We start from the raw sequence: 14,332 nt of genomic DNA, 5'->3' as shown, positions 1-14,332 counted from the left end.
GAGAGTGAATGTCCACTTGAAGGGGATTTGTTAGTTGGGAGAAGACTTCTTGGACAAGTTTCACAACCTTTTGATGAAAGTCAAAGGGAAAATATTTTCCATACAAGATGTCTTATTCAAAACAACATTTGCTCTTTGATAGTGGATGGGGGTAGTTGTGCAAATGTGGCTAGTACAATAGTGGTAGATAAGCTTGGATTGCCTACTATCTCTCATACAAAGCCCTACAAATTACAATGGCTTAGTGAGGTAGGAGAAATAGTTGTTAATAAACAAGTCCTCATCCATTTCTCAATTGGAAAATACAAAGATGAGGTATTATGTGATGTTGTGCCCATGGAAGCCACTCATGTTCTTTTGGGAAGGCCTTGGCAATTTGATAGAAAAGTTTTACATGATGGCTTTACCAACAAACTCTCTTTTGAATTCCATGGTCACAAGGTTACTTTAAAATCTCTCTCTCCAAGAGAAGTCCATGAGGACCAAGTTATCATGAAGAAAAAGAGGGAGAGTGAAAAAGATAAAAAAGATAAGAGTTCTAAGCCTACACTCCTTGTGTCTAGGCGTGAGATTGAAAGGGAAATAGTGGCTCATCATCCTCTTTTTTTAGCCATCCCTAGAACTCTTAAGGTAGAAGCACTTGTTGATAGTCCTCATTGCTTGGAAAATTTGGTAGAAGAGTTTCAAGATGTGTTTCAAGATCCTCCAAATGGACTTCCACCTTTGAGAGGGATTGAGCACCAAATTGATTTGATACCGAGCTCTTCTTTACCAAACCGTCCAACATATAGGACCAATCCAAGTGAAACCAAGGAAATTCGCCAACAAGTTGATGCTTTGATTGAGAAAGGGTGGGTTCAAGATAGCATGAGTCCTTGTGCTATGCCTATCATCTTAGTGCCAAAAAAGGATGGCACATGGCGAATGTGTTCGGATTGTAGGGCCATCAAGAACATCACAATTAAGTATAGGCATCCCATACCTAGACTAGATGATTTGTTGGATGAATTACATGGTTCAAAAATCTTTTCAAAGATTGATCTTAAAAGCGGTTACAATCAAATCCGTATCAAACCGGGTGATGAATGGAAGACGGCTTTTAAGACCAACTTTGGTTTATATGAGTGGTTAGTTATGCCCTTTGGTCTAACTAATGCACCAAGTACCTTCATGCGCCTCATGCATCATGTTCTTAGACCATTCATTGGTAAGTTTGTTGTTGTTTACTTTGATGACATTCTCATTTATAGCTTATCTTTGGATGAACATAGGTTGCATGTTAGGCAAGTTTTAGAAACCCTTAAGAAGGAACATTTGTATGCTAATATCGCTAAATGTATGTTTGCTCTTGATCATATAGAATTCCTAGGGTTTGTTGTGAGTTGCAAAGGGGTCCATGTGGACAAAACAAAGGTGATGGCCATTCAAAATTGGCCTACACCGAAATCTTTGAATGAGGTCCAAAGTTTTCATGGACTTGCTTCTTTCTATAGAAGATTTGTCCCAAACTTTGGTACCATTGCCGCACCACTCAATGACATAGTGAAAAAGGATGTGGTCTTTCAATGGGGAGAAGCACAACAAAAAGTTTTTGAAACTTTGAAAGAAAAATTGACTAAGGCTCCCATCTTGGCCCTTCCTAATTTCACTAAGACATTTGAGATTGAGTGTGATGCTTCTAGCATAGGTATTGGAGTTGTTCTCCTTCAAGAGGGCCACCCCATAGCCTATTTTAGTGAGAAATTGAAGGGAAGTCATCTCAATTATTCCACTTATGATAAAGAATTATATGCACTTGTTAGGGCTTTGTTCACTTGGCAACACTATCTTTTTCCCAAAGAGTTTGTGATACATAGTGATCATGAATCTCTTAAATATTTGAAAAGCCAAAACAAGCTTAACAAGAGGCATGCTAAGTGGGTGGAATTCATTGAGCAATTTCCTTATGTGATCAAACACAAGCAAGGCAAAGTAAACATTGTGGCGGATGCTCTTTCTAGAAGATACACTTTGCTAAATCTTTTAAGCTCTCAATATCTTGGTTTTGATCACATTAAGGAACTTTATCATGATGACCTTGATTTTTCTCTCATCTATCAAGAGTGTCTTAAGGGAGGACACAAAGACTTTTTTATACAAGATGGCTTTCTTTTTAAAGGAAAACGTCTTTGTGTTCCTCAATGCTCTATTAGATTATCTCTTGTTAGAGAAGCTCATGAGGGGGGTTTAATGGGACATTTTGGGGTTGCTAAAACTTTGGATGTGTTGCATGAACATTTCTTTTGGCCTCATATGCATAAACATGTTCATAGTTTGTGTGATAAGTGCATAGCTTGCCGCAAAGCTAAGTCTAAGATGCATCCCCATGGTCTATATACTTCTCTTCCTATCCCTTCAATGCCTTGGGTAGATATATCTATGGATTTCATCTTAGGTTTACCCAAGACATCAAAGGGAAAGGACTCCATTTTTGTGGTAGTGGATCGTTTTTCAAAGATGGCTCACTTTATTCCTTGCCACAAAGTGGATGATGCATGCCACATTGCAAACCTCTTCTTCCAAGAAGTGGTTCGCTTGCATGGGATCCCTAGATCTATAGTGTCCGATAGAGATCCCAAGTTCTTGAGTCACTTTTGGAAGACCTTGTGGGGCAAGCTTGGGACTAAGCTTTTATTTTCTACCACTTGCCACCCACAAACTGATGGTCAAACTGAGGTGGTGAATAGAACTTTGGGACAACTATTGAGATGTTTTATTTCGGGGAATCCTAGAGTGTGGGAGAATTTACTACCCCATGTTGACTTTGCATATAATCGTGTAGTAAATTCTACCACCTCACATTCTCCTTTTGAGGTTGTCTATGGGTTTAACCCCCTAACACCTCTTGATCTTCTTCTTATTCCCCTTCTTGGAGATGTCTTCTGCAAAGATGGGGATGAAAAGGCTTCTTTTGTGAAAACTTTGCATAAAGACATCAAGAAGAGAATTGAGAAGAAGGTTGGCAAGTATGCTGAACTTGCCAATAAAAGGAGAAAAGCATTGTTGTTTGATGAGGGCGATTGGGTTTGGCTTCACTTGAGGAAGGATCGTTTTCCTACTCAAAGAAAGTCCAAACTAATGCCTCGAGGGGATGGACCTTTCCAAACCCTCAAGAGGATTAATGACAATGCTTATGAGTTAGATATGCCTGATACATTCTTAGGTAGTCATACTTTTAATGTCAGCGATCTAACTCCTTTTTCTGTAGGTCTCCAGAATTCGTGGTCGAATTCTCTCCAACTCGGGGAGTATGATGGAGATCAAGCTCAAATGGACATGGAGGCCAATCAACAAGATCAAGAAGAGGTAGAGGCACAAATAGAGGACGTCCATGGAGGTCAAAGCCCACCTCAAAGGCTTACAAGAAGCATGTTCAAAGCTTTAGGAGCTAGGGGACAATTATTTTCTCTTTTTGTAATTTCTTTGGTTGAAGGTGTTTAGAGGGAAACATTAGAAACCACTTTTGTTATAGCATCTTTTAGTCTTTACTTAGGAGCTTTAGGAGGGGGGGTGCGTTAGTAGATAGGTGTAGGAGTAAATAAGGAGGTGCCAAAGTGAAGGAAGAGGTCACACCTTCCTCATGCTTGATTTTAGGCGCCGGTTCTAGTGAGCTTTAGGAGAGAATTTTGAATTCTTTTAGTTTGATTTTCAGCACCTCTAGGCTATAAATATAGGTGCTCCCCTTGTACATTTCAGATTTGAATTTAGACTAAAGAAACTATACTCAATTTTAGAGAGAGCATTGGAGAGCTTTTGAGCCTTCTTCTCTAGTCTTATCTTGAAGGATCCATGGTTTCCTCAAGTGGCGGCTTGCACACTCATCTAGGAGCATCCATCCTTCTAGTGGCGTGATCATCCAACCATACATCCATCTTCATGAGCTTTCTCCTCTCCTTCCTTTCTTCTCTTTTGTTGTTCATGTTTTGAGTTTGTGTTCTTGAGTTTTTTGGTTCGGCTTTTAGCTTTTCCAACAGCTTTTCTTCTTCTTCTTTGTGTTTGGTTCGGTACATTTTATTTTCCAGCAATCCTTTTCAGTTCTCTTGCCTTTTATTTCATTTTGTTCGGTTCATATTGGTTCTTATTCAATTCTATTCGGTGCTTTTGATTTTTACCTCTTTTTGTTGGTTCAATTTGACAATATGAGGAACTTCCATATGAGTTTGGATTTGGTGCTAGTTTTTGTGAGTTCTTGACTTAGAACATTGATCCAATTCTAAGAAAAAGTGCCTAACAATTGTCCAACTCAAGTTGATTCCTAAGAATGTCAAGAATCATTCTCTTCTTTGCTATTGGAATCACATCATTTTCGGTAGCTAATAATAAAAATAAAATAAAATAAAAATAGAGACTTTTTTTATTCTCTTCTTAATATGTAATTGGAAACCAAGTTTTTAGGTCACTTTTAATCTATTTTAGAGACTAATTTTTAGTCAATAAAAATAATAAAATTAATTTTTTTTTAATCATCATATAATTAGTTATTTAAATAATTTGTGATTTTCACCAGTCAAATTTTGAATTCCAAGTGGGGAGAAGAAATAAATTTTATTTTGGAAAATTTGCTCTTTATTCTATTTATGAATTTATTAATTGAATTTTAATTTTGTTTTAACTAATCCTTAAATTTTTCCATTTTTAAATAAAATCCTCAATTTTAATTTTATTCTAATTAATTTGTAATCTACATTAAAGGTCTATAAATTTATTTATTAAAATATGTAAATTCTAAGAATCACAAGAATGAGTTAAGGAGAAGGTAAAGTAGAAGCATGCTTATGCATTTCATTTGTATAAGTTTAGTCTGCTTTGGTGTAGGAATGCTCTTTCCTCTATTTGCTCTCATCATGATTATTATTATTTCTATATATGTTACCTTTTAAACTAATCATTTTGTTGTTGGTGTTTTAGGATTAAACCTCAACAATGCATTTGTCACCATCAAGTAAAAAAACCAAGTTCACTTTTTATTCTATTTATAAATACTACGAAAATACATGTTTCTTTATATGTATTTTTTATTTTTACTATTTACATATAGCTATATTTAGTATTAGGAATTGAATAAAAAAATATTATTATTCAGACACTTATATTGTAATTATAAATTTATATTTCATTTTAATAAATACAAATACACATTATAAAACACAAATATTTATGACTACACCTACTCATATATTGTAATCTCAACATAGTCAACTTTTTTTTATCGGCAATAACAATTAAATATAAAATGTGAATCACTTCAGGGATGGTTCAACTCTTATACATAAAACAATACCCAGAGATTAGCTCAAAACACCTACCTAACACCTCTTATCGCTAACCATACAAGAAAAACCTAACATCACATCAAAGGACTAAACTCATACATTCCAAAGGTTCCAAACACCAATTGGAAAAGGGAAACGATGCAGAACGTGATTTTGCAGAAATCCAAGACCAAACCTTAGCTTGCATCAAAGTGCACACCTCAGACGCGTCAGCCACCCCCCGTTGAAAATTATAAAATTCTTGTGATTCCAAATTTCTCCCAACATAGTCAACTTAGTAATTATATATGGTAATAACTTAATCATGATTAGAGTCAAATGAATAGAAAAATTTTGGTTCGAGAACAAATCATAATTTTTTTTAAATGGATGGATGAGAGTCTACTTTCAATATTTGAAATGATTTATTAGATAATGGAAAACTATTTAAACTTTTTTTATTTAATTAATTTAAATCAAAAAAATATTCTATTAAAACTAAATCTATCAATTAAATATACATATGAGAAAGAATATTTTGATGATGTAATTATATTTCTAATAATTTATGTAGAAAAAAAACTAGATGCCACCACGGAGAAAAGTTTAAATAATTTTAAAACTATATTAATTTAAATTTTATTTCTCTAAAATATGTTCTATGGAATATAATAATTACAAAAGAATATTTTTCTAACAAATTAATTTTAAATTAAATAATTATATTTTATTTAAAATCACTTTAAAATAGAAATTCAGTTATCATATAGTATATTAATGTACATCTAATATTTGTTTAAAACAATATAAACTAATTTTTCGAAATAAAATTTAAAATGGCAAATTTTTAGAATATTATTAGACATGTTACTTTTATATCTTAAATTTTTATTTTTCCAAGGATAAAATAATAGTAAATAAAGAATTTAATAAAATTAATTAAATAGATATGTATCTAATATAACCTTAACTGTTTTACATTTTATTTATTTAATATATTTAATAATATTTACATGTAAAAAAAAATATTTTATTAAAACCGAATCTATCCTTTAAATATACAAATAAAAAAATAATTTTTTAATAATGTGATCAAATTTCAAATAATTTATGTAGAAAAATAAAACCTACATATATGTATTTATTCCATTAAAACTAAATCTATCAATAAGAAACAAATTTTTAATAATGTGATCAATTTTATTCTACATGCATGGTTAAAAATGTTAATAAATATTAATTTAAAATTTCAATTTAAATATAATAACACATTTTATTTGAAAGTTTTAATGGATTTTAAATGTTATGAACCTCTAAAATTTATGTTTTATTTTAGTTTTCAGTATTATAAAATTATTATATTATGTTTAAATTTTTTTATGTATTATTTAGTGATTCTAATAATTTTAACAATACTGTTTCAACAACAATTGGAGTGAAATTTTAAAAACATATAAGTTGTTATTATTATCATTATTTATAGTAAGAAAAGAATTAGAGATTAGACAGAAATAAAGATAGTTGAACAATTATAGCTAATCCTTTTTAATTTTTTTAATACAATTATCCCTTTTAACAAAATTAAATAATTAATACTATGTTAGTGACCTAAGTAAAAAAATATAACATTATTTCAAAGTAAATATTCACTATAATTATAATTATAAAAGATTTCAAAATTGATAAATTACTTTTTAATAATAAAAATAAGGTTAAATATTGTCTTTATTCCAAATATTTTATACTTTGATATTTTGAGATGTACGTACTTTAATTTTAAACACTAATCATTTGATATTTTTATTTATTTTATTAATTGTTAGTGTCACCATTAATGTTACATTCGAGCCAATATATCATTACATCCGAGTAAATATATTATTGCATCATCTTTCAGTGACCATCTCTTTCCTCACATAAAAGAGACAAAGAGAAAAAAATAAATAAATAAACACCTTTTGTTTCCATCTTTCTTTTTGGATTAATGACTTCGACACCTTCGTATCCAAGATGTCTGAGAACAAAACAAAAAACATGTAAATAAGCTTAAATTCCTCTCAAAATTGTTGCAAATCTGAAACGTACAAAACAAAACATGATTAGGTTTACCGTTGTAGTGTCTTGTGAAAAATAAATTGAGAAACTTACTCATTTGATAAGACTGAGGGAAATTGGAGAAGAAAGTTTGTTGGAGGAAGAGTCACTCGTCCTAATTCAACTAAGGGATCAAACTTCATGCACTTAATAATGACAACGATTTCCCTCTAGATTAATTCAATACAGTTATGCATTTCATGTCAAACTATTAATAATAAAAAAACAAATTAATTGAAGATTGGTGAAAAAAAAGAAAAAGAAAGAAGGAAGTGTTTTGCCATCATTCTGGAGACTTTTGCTTACTCTATCACTAGTACAAAATATGAAAACAACGACCCTACATTTAAGACATTTTTACGGTCAGACGCTGTCATTCAAAACGTGGTGGCATTTTTTAAATTAACTTCCTATAAGAAGATAGCTATTTGTTATAGCCGCATTCTTAAACAAAGCACTTTGTTTTAAGAATGCGACTATTAGGTAAAACCACATTCTTTAATAAAACGCTTTGTTTAAAAATGTGGCTTTACCTCATAGTCGCATTCTTAAAATCATTTTTTTACCCTAACATAGAAGTGCGTCACTTACGCTTTCATACTTTCCTTTCTCTGGCGCTTCGTTCTTCTGCTTTGGTGCTTCCTCTCGTCTTCCTCAAGCCTGCATTGTCTTCTTCGTGCCATTGGTAAGTTCGTTTCGAGCTCTATACTCCTGCTTCACTATTGGTTTTTGTATTTTTTTGGTTTCTCTTTTTTGTTTGTTTTCTGCCATTGTTTGAAGGTCAGTACTGTTTCATTGCCACGTTGTTGTTTGGATTTTTATTGTGCCCTATTTGCTCCGTCATTGCTACTGCCCCCTCTACCGCCGTCGTTGCTGTCGATCCCGCACCGCTCTTCGCCACCATCGTTGCCTTCATGCACAAAGTTGGCGGTGTTTTAATTTTTTTTAATGTTATTAATTAATTTATTTTTTATTTATTATAATTTGTATTTTTTAAAATTTATATTATTTTTGTTTTTAGGTTAGAATATAATTATTAAATTATTAGATGGTAGATAGATTTATATTATTTAATATTTATAATTAATATAATTATTTTAATTTGTATATTTAGTATTTATTATTAATTTATATTATGTTAGTTGTTAGGTTAGAATAAAATTATCGTGTTGGTATTGAGTCCGAGGGTGTTTGACCCTAGGTAATTGATACGTGCTGGTATTGAGTGCGAGAGTGTTCAACCCTCGACAAATGTGAGATTTCACACTCTTAGTAAACACCTGAATGACTATTACAGAATATAATAGATCGAAGTTGGATTAATTCTGTTCGCATAAGTGATGAGTACGAAGGAGGAATAGAAAATTTATCCAATTTGCGCAACGTAATGCGAATAATAGTGGTCATGATGGAGACAATATTAGGTGTCAATGCGTTAACTGTTTGAATGGAAGGATACTGGATATTAAGAAAATCAGGGAGCACTTTCTATGTGATGGGTCTCTTCGATCTTATACAACTTGGACATGGCATGGTGAATTATTAAAATTACCACGTGTTTTCGTCACTGAAGAATATGTAGGGTCGACCATGGATGATGTAGTACATGATGATCATTTGGAGGACATGATTCGTGATGTGGGAGCTGAGTCTTTTGCATAAGCGCATGAATATGGAAGTATGTCAAGCAATGTAGAGACTCCATTGTATCCTAGATCAACTAACTTCACATGATTGTCGGTGGTGTTAAGATTGATGAATTTGAAGGCAATAAATGGATGGATTGATAAAAGCTTCATGAAATTGCTTCAGCTGTTGAAGGATATGCTTCCAGAGGGAAATATTGTACCTAAATGTAATTATAAGGCCAAAAATATTCTTTGTTCAATGGGTATGGAGTATACAAAGATACATGCATGTCCTAATGATTGTATATTATAGTGGAAATATTTTGATTTGTTGAAAAGTTGTCTGAGGTGTGAGTTATCACGTTATAAGTTGAAACAACAATATGATGATATTATTGAAGAGATAGAAAAGCATGGACCCCCAATGAAGGTTGTGTGGTATCTTCCCATTCATTCCAAGGATGAAGTGTTTGTTTGCAAACCCAAATGATGCTAAGAATCATAAATGGCATGCAAACGAAAGTTAATGTGAAGGCATGTACCGACATTCAGCTAATTCTATTCAATGAAAGAAATTTGATGATGAGTTTCTAGAGTTTGGTAAAGAATCAAGAAATATCTGACTTGTTTTAGCTATAGACAGAATGAAAATATATTTTAGAACTGCACCACGACACTCATCCTCCTCCCCCACCACAGAGATCAAAACATAAATGACGAGTAATATAAGCTAAGAATTAATGGAGGAGATGAGAAAGAAGGCTAATCGGTTGCGGCTAGCGTTGTGACATGAGTTTCTATCGCAACAAGTGTATGTTGATCTGGTTGAGGCGCTTGTTAGTCCTGCTCTCAAGAGCACAAAGGAGAGTTGTGCGACTCTTACAACATCAGGGGATGATATCATTGGCCAGACGAGCCAATGTGAACTATTGGTAGAGGGCGACATGCTTCCTCAAGTGGTGGTCATTTCAAAAGTCTATCAAGAGGCCTACACCTTACATAACGTTCCTCTCTCCCTGATGTGGGGAAGGTAAAAGTTGAAAGAGTACGAGTAGCTGATGCTTGTGTTCCACTACCTTTAAATGAGGTAACAAATGTGACCGATGCATTTCAGACATTCATAGCCTGTCCCAGACACCTCATTCGAATTATACCAGAACCTCTGGTAATAATTTCATTTTATTATATTAATTTATATTTACATATTACATCTAATTTAATACAAATGTTCTTTATTTTGTAGAAACCTTGTCGGAAACCATGTCCGAAAAAGAAGAATGAGGTTCCGATTGATGATCCTATAGCTTCCTTAGCTACAATTGCTAGAGAGATTGGTTGAGACCCTATGGAGATTCTGTGGGCTGATACGTTCTTTGAAATAAACACTGACATGCCATTGTACATATACATGTCATATTTGTTAGAATTTGTGGCTGGGAATCAGGAGCTCAATATAAATATAATTCAATTTTTTATGATGTAAGTATCTTTACCTATATTTCAATTTACTTTATGTTAAATTATTATTGGTTATGCTTTAACTAATAACTTGTAGGTTTTTGCATGGAGTTTCTATCAGTGATAGGAAGGAAGATGTGTATGGATTCTTAGATCCCTCATATACTAATCCCACTAGAACAAAGAAAACTGCCCTAATCATACATCACTAACACCCCAAAAAAGAGGAAAAACAAATTTATTTATGCCCTTATATTAATGAGTAAGTTTAATTATAAATCGTCAATTATTACTATTTCATGTTTTAAAAATTTACTAATTCTTTTCATGGATGATATAAGGGTCATTGGAAGTTACTTGTCTTATATCAACGGTTGATAAGACTGTTATGTGGTTTTGTTTCCGTCACAAGAAGTCATCCACACATGTGAAGAATATCATTGATAAGTAAGTACACTATAAACTTAACTCCGTATGTTACTAATTAAGCATCTACTAACGCGGTTTTTTGTATTAATCAATTCATGGCATGGATATAACATCCAAAAAGGTCGATCGAATTCAAATTTTCAAAATCTGAAGTGGATGACAATAAAGGTTTGTAATTTTTGTCTTTCTCTTTTCATTGTTTATCAATATTAACTTTTACTTTTTATTGAATTATAGTGTAATAGACAACCAGGAAGTTATGAGTGTGGCTATTACGTTATGAAATGGATGGTTACCATTGTAAGACTAAGCCTTAAAAGTGATTGGGATTAGGTAACATGATGGTAAATTATTTTTTATAATTCTTTAACATATATGTATCTTAACACTAATTTATGTGAACCTTATTTTGTAATGCAGTTCTTCACGGATGAGCGACCAATGTCTTTGAAAGCCATATCATATGTGAGACATTCTCGGTCCACATATTTCCTAAATTTTTATTACTCTAGGATAGCTGATGAATAATGTAGAAATTAGATAGATAGATAAATATATTATTAGTGTTTGTAATACATTTTTATCAATATATATAATTTGATTATCTGAATTTATGTATTTCTCTAGCTAGGTTATAATTGAACAGGTCAATTTAGATGAGAACTAACATTAAACAAAATGTACTAAAAAATAACCATATACAACGACTACTATTTATCATAGTCGCATTCTTATATGCAACACAAAGATTTATAAGGGTGGGTATGGTAAATAGCCACATTCTTAAAGGCAGATTTACAAGGGCGGCTATGGTAAATAGCCTCATTCTTAAATGCAACACAAACTTCCTTTTTAAAATCAATATGAAGCATATAAGAATGCGACTATTTAAATCTTGAAGTTTATCTATACTGAGAGGATAAATTTCTAGAAGTTGCTTGGAAAGCAAGCAATTATGGTAAGGGAAGCTAACTTTAACTTTCAGTAGTATCTTAAGCTAGAAATTCTGGATGTGGAGAGGACGTGGTCCCAAGTTTCAATTTCTCTTGCAGGGATGTTAGTTGATAAAATTGTTTGATTTTATGTTGTGTGAACATGTATAAATATTATATTTTGATAGTTTGAAAGTTAAATATTATATGCTGTGTGAACATGTATAAATATTATATTTTGATAGTTTGAAAGTTAAATATTATATGTTGTGTGAACATGTATAAAACTGCCCCGTTGTTGGCTAGCATGGGCTACGGGTTATGCGGAGCAGGACAAAGCGCGAGTCAACGGGCTAGATTAGCACGGACTCACCCATAATCTTCATCACAAGACTTACTCCAAAGTCTGACAAAACAGAATTGTCCTAGCTAACCCAGAGGAAGACATCTAGAGGAAACAATCGAACAACTTGAATGAATACGTCATGAGATCATCCTCATACAAACCAACAGATCTATGCATCAATTAGAAAAGGAAAAATTCGCAAACTGTGACTTGGATGTAACCTATGACCAAGCCTTTAATTGAACTAAAGCAAAAGCTTCCAGAACATCCACTACTCCCCTGTTAAAAATAACCATGTTTCTATGCTTCCAAACCTCGTTGACTACTGCGATCCAAACAACACCCCAAATCTCATTCACCGAATCAGGCGTAAACTGGGAAAAATTTAACAATGGAACGTTGTGAAACACGCTCAGCACGCCCAACCATGCATAACAATGGTTCCACAATAACCAAGCAAATATGCACTCAAAGAACAAATGGGTGTTAGTCTCCTCCTCAACCCCACAAAGACTACACGTGGAGCTTGCAACAATGATCCCGCGCCTTTCCAGGTTAGCCTTAGTGGCTAACTTGTTTTCCAACACCCTCCAAGTCATAACCAAAGCAGTAGGTACAACTTTACTTTTCCAAAACTTTTTACACACCGTTCCATTCTCCCCTACTCCATCCTCCCTTAGACGGAGGTATGCCGATTTAACCGTGTACCCAAATTCCTCTCCTTCCTTCCAGATCCACCTGTCCTCCTTATCCAAGTCGAAATTTACACCTTGGACTTCCTGAAAAAGCCGTTCTGCTAATTGCTTCTCCCATTCAAATAGCTTTCTTCTCCAAACAAAATTCCAGAACCACTTTCCGTCATCAATCCCCCAAAAGCAGCCATCGCAGAAGCTTTTGTCACACTCAGGGAATACAACCTCGGGAAAACCGTCTTCAAGGCCCTCTCCCCACCCAATTATCTTCCTAAAACAAAACTTCCCTCTCAGTTCCCACCTTCTAGATTAAGGCTTCTTCGAAATTTCGGCCCCAACTCTCCAAGCTCCAGACCGCCTCAAATCTTTCCACCAAAGAGAGTCTTTACTATCTTTCTCTCCCTCTCTCAGACTTCTCCACCCCCCATACTTGGAAACAATAATCTCCTTCCACAAACCACCCTTATCTGACCCCAACCGCCATACCCATTTACCAAGTAACGCCAAATTGAAAGTCCTTAAGTCAATAATCCCAAGACCCCCGTCCTCGCGAGCTGCACACACCTTTTCCCATGAGGCCCAAGCGATCTTTCTTCCATTCGATCCCCACCAATCCCTTTGGATTTTCACGAGCTCGTTTGCCACCACCACTGGCATTTTAAATAAAGATAGGTTAAACAATGGAATGGTAGACAATATTGACTTTATCAAACAAATCCTACCTGCCAAAGACAAGAATTTGCCTTTGCACCTGCTTAATCTTTCTCCATTCTAACAATCACTGCATCCCAAAACGCCCTTCTCTTATGGCATCCTCCTACCGACAAAACCAAGTATAGAAATGGGGTTACCATCACTTCACAATTAAGAATCGCCGCTAAGCGCTGCAACATTATCTGCTCGACCCCCAAACCACCTATCTTGCTCTTCATAAAGTTCACCTTGAGCCTGAAAGAGAGTTCAAAGCAATTCAGGGTCGCCTTTTATATTGAAGACACTTTTGACATTTGCTTCACAAAAAAATAAAGTATCATCAGCGTACTGCAACATGTTTACCTTCACTTTCTCCCTTCCAATCTCCAAACTATCAATCAGATTCTTCTCAACCGCCATCCTAAACACTCCCACCAAACCTTCTGCCGCTATAAGAAATAAAAACGGAGTTAGTGGGTCGCCCTATCGAAGTCCTTTCTTTGGTAAGAACTCTTTAGTCGGGCTATCGTTCACAAGAACAAACACGGAAGCTGACTCTAAATATCCCTTTATCCAGTGAATCCATTTACCGCAGAAGCCACCCTTTTCTAACATATAATAAATGAACTCCCATCTTATAGAGTCATACGCCTTCTCAAAATTCACTTTGAAGAAAACACACTTTTTCTTCCTTCTTTTCATCTCATCCAAAACTTCGTTGGCAACTAACACACAATCCAACAAACCCCTCCCCTCGAGAAAAGCACAC

The sequence above is a fragment of the Phaseolus vulgaris genome, chromosome 6, assembly GCF_051622355.1.
Source record: "Phaseolus vulgaris cultivar YP4 chromosome 6, ASM5162235v1, whole genome shotgun sequence".
Lineage (NCBI taxonomy): Eukaryota > Viridiplantae > Streptophyta > Magnoliopsida > Fabales > Fabaceae > Phaseolus > Phaseolus vulgaris.
Note: the sequence above shows the minus strand (reverse complement) of the source record.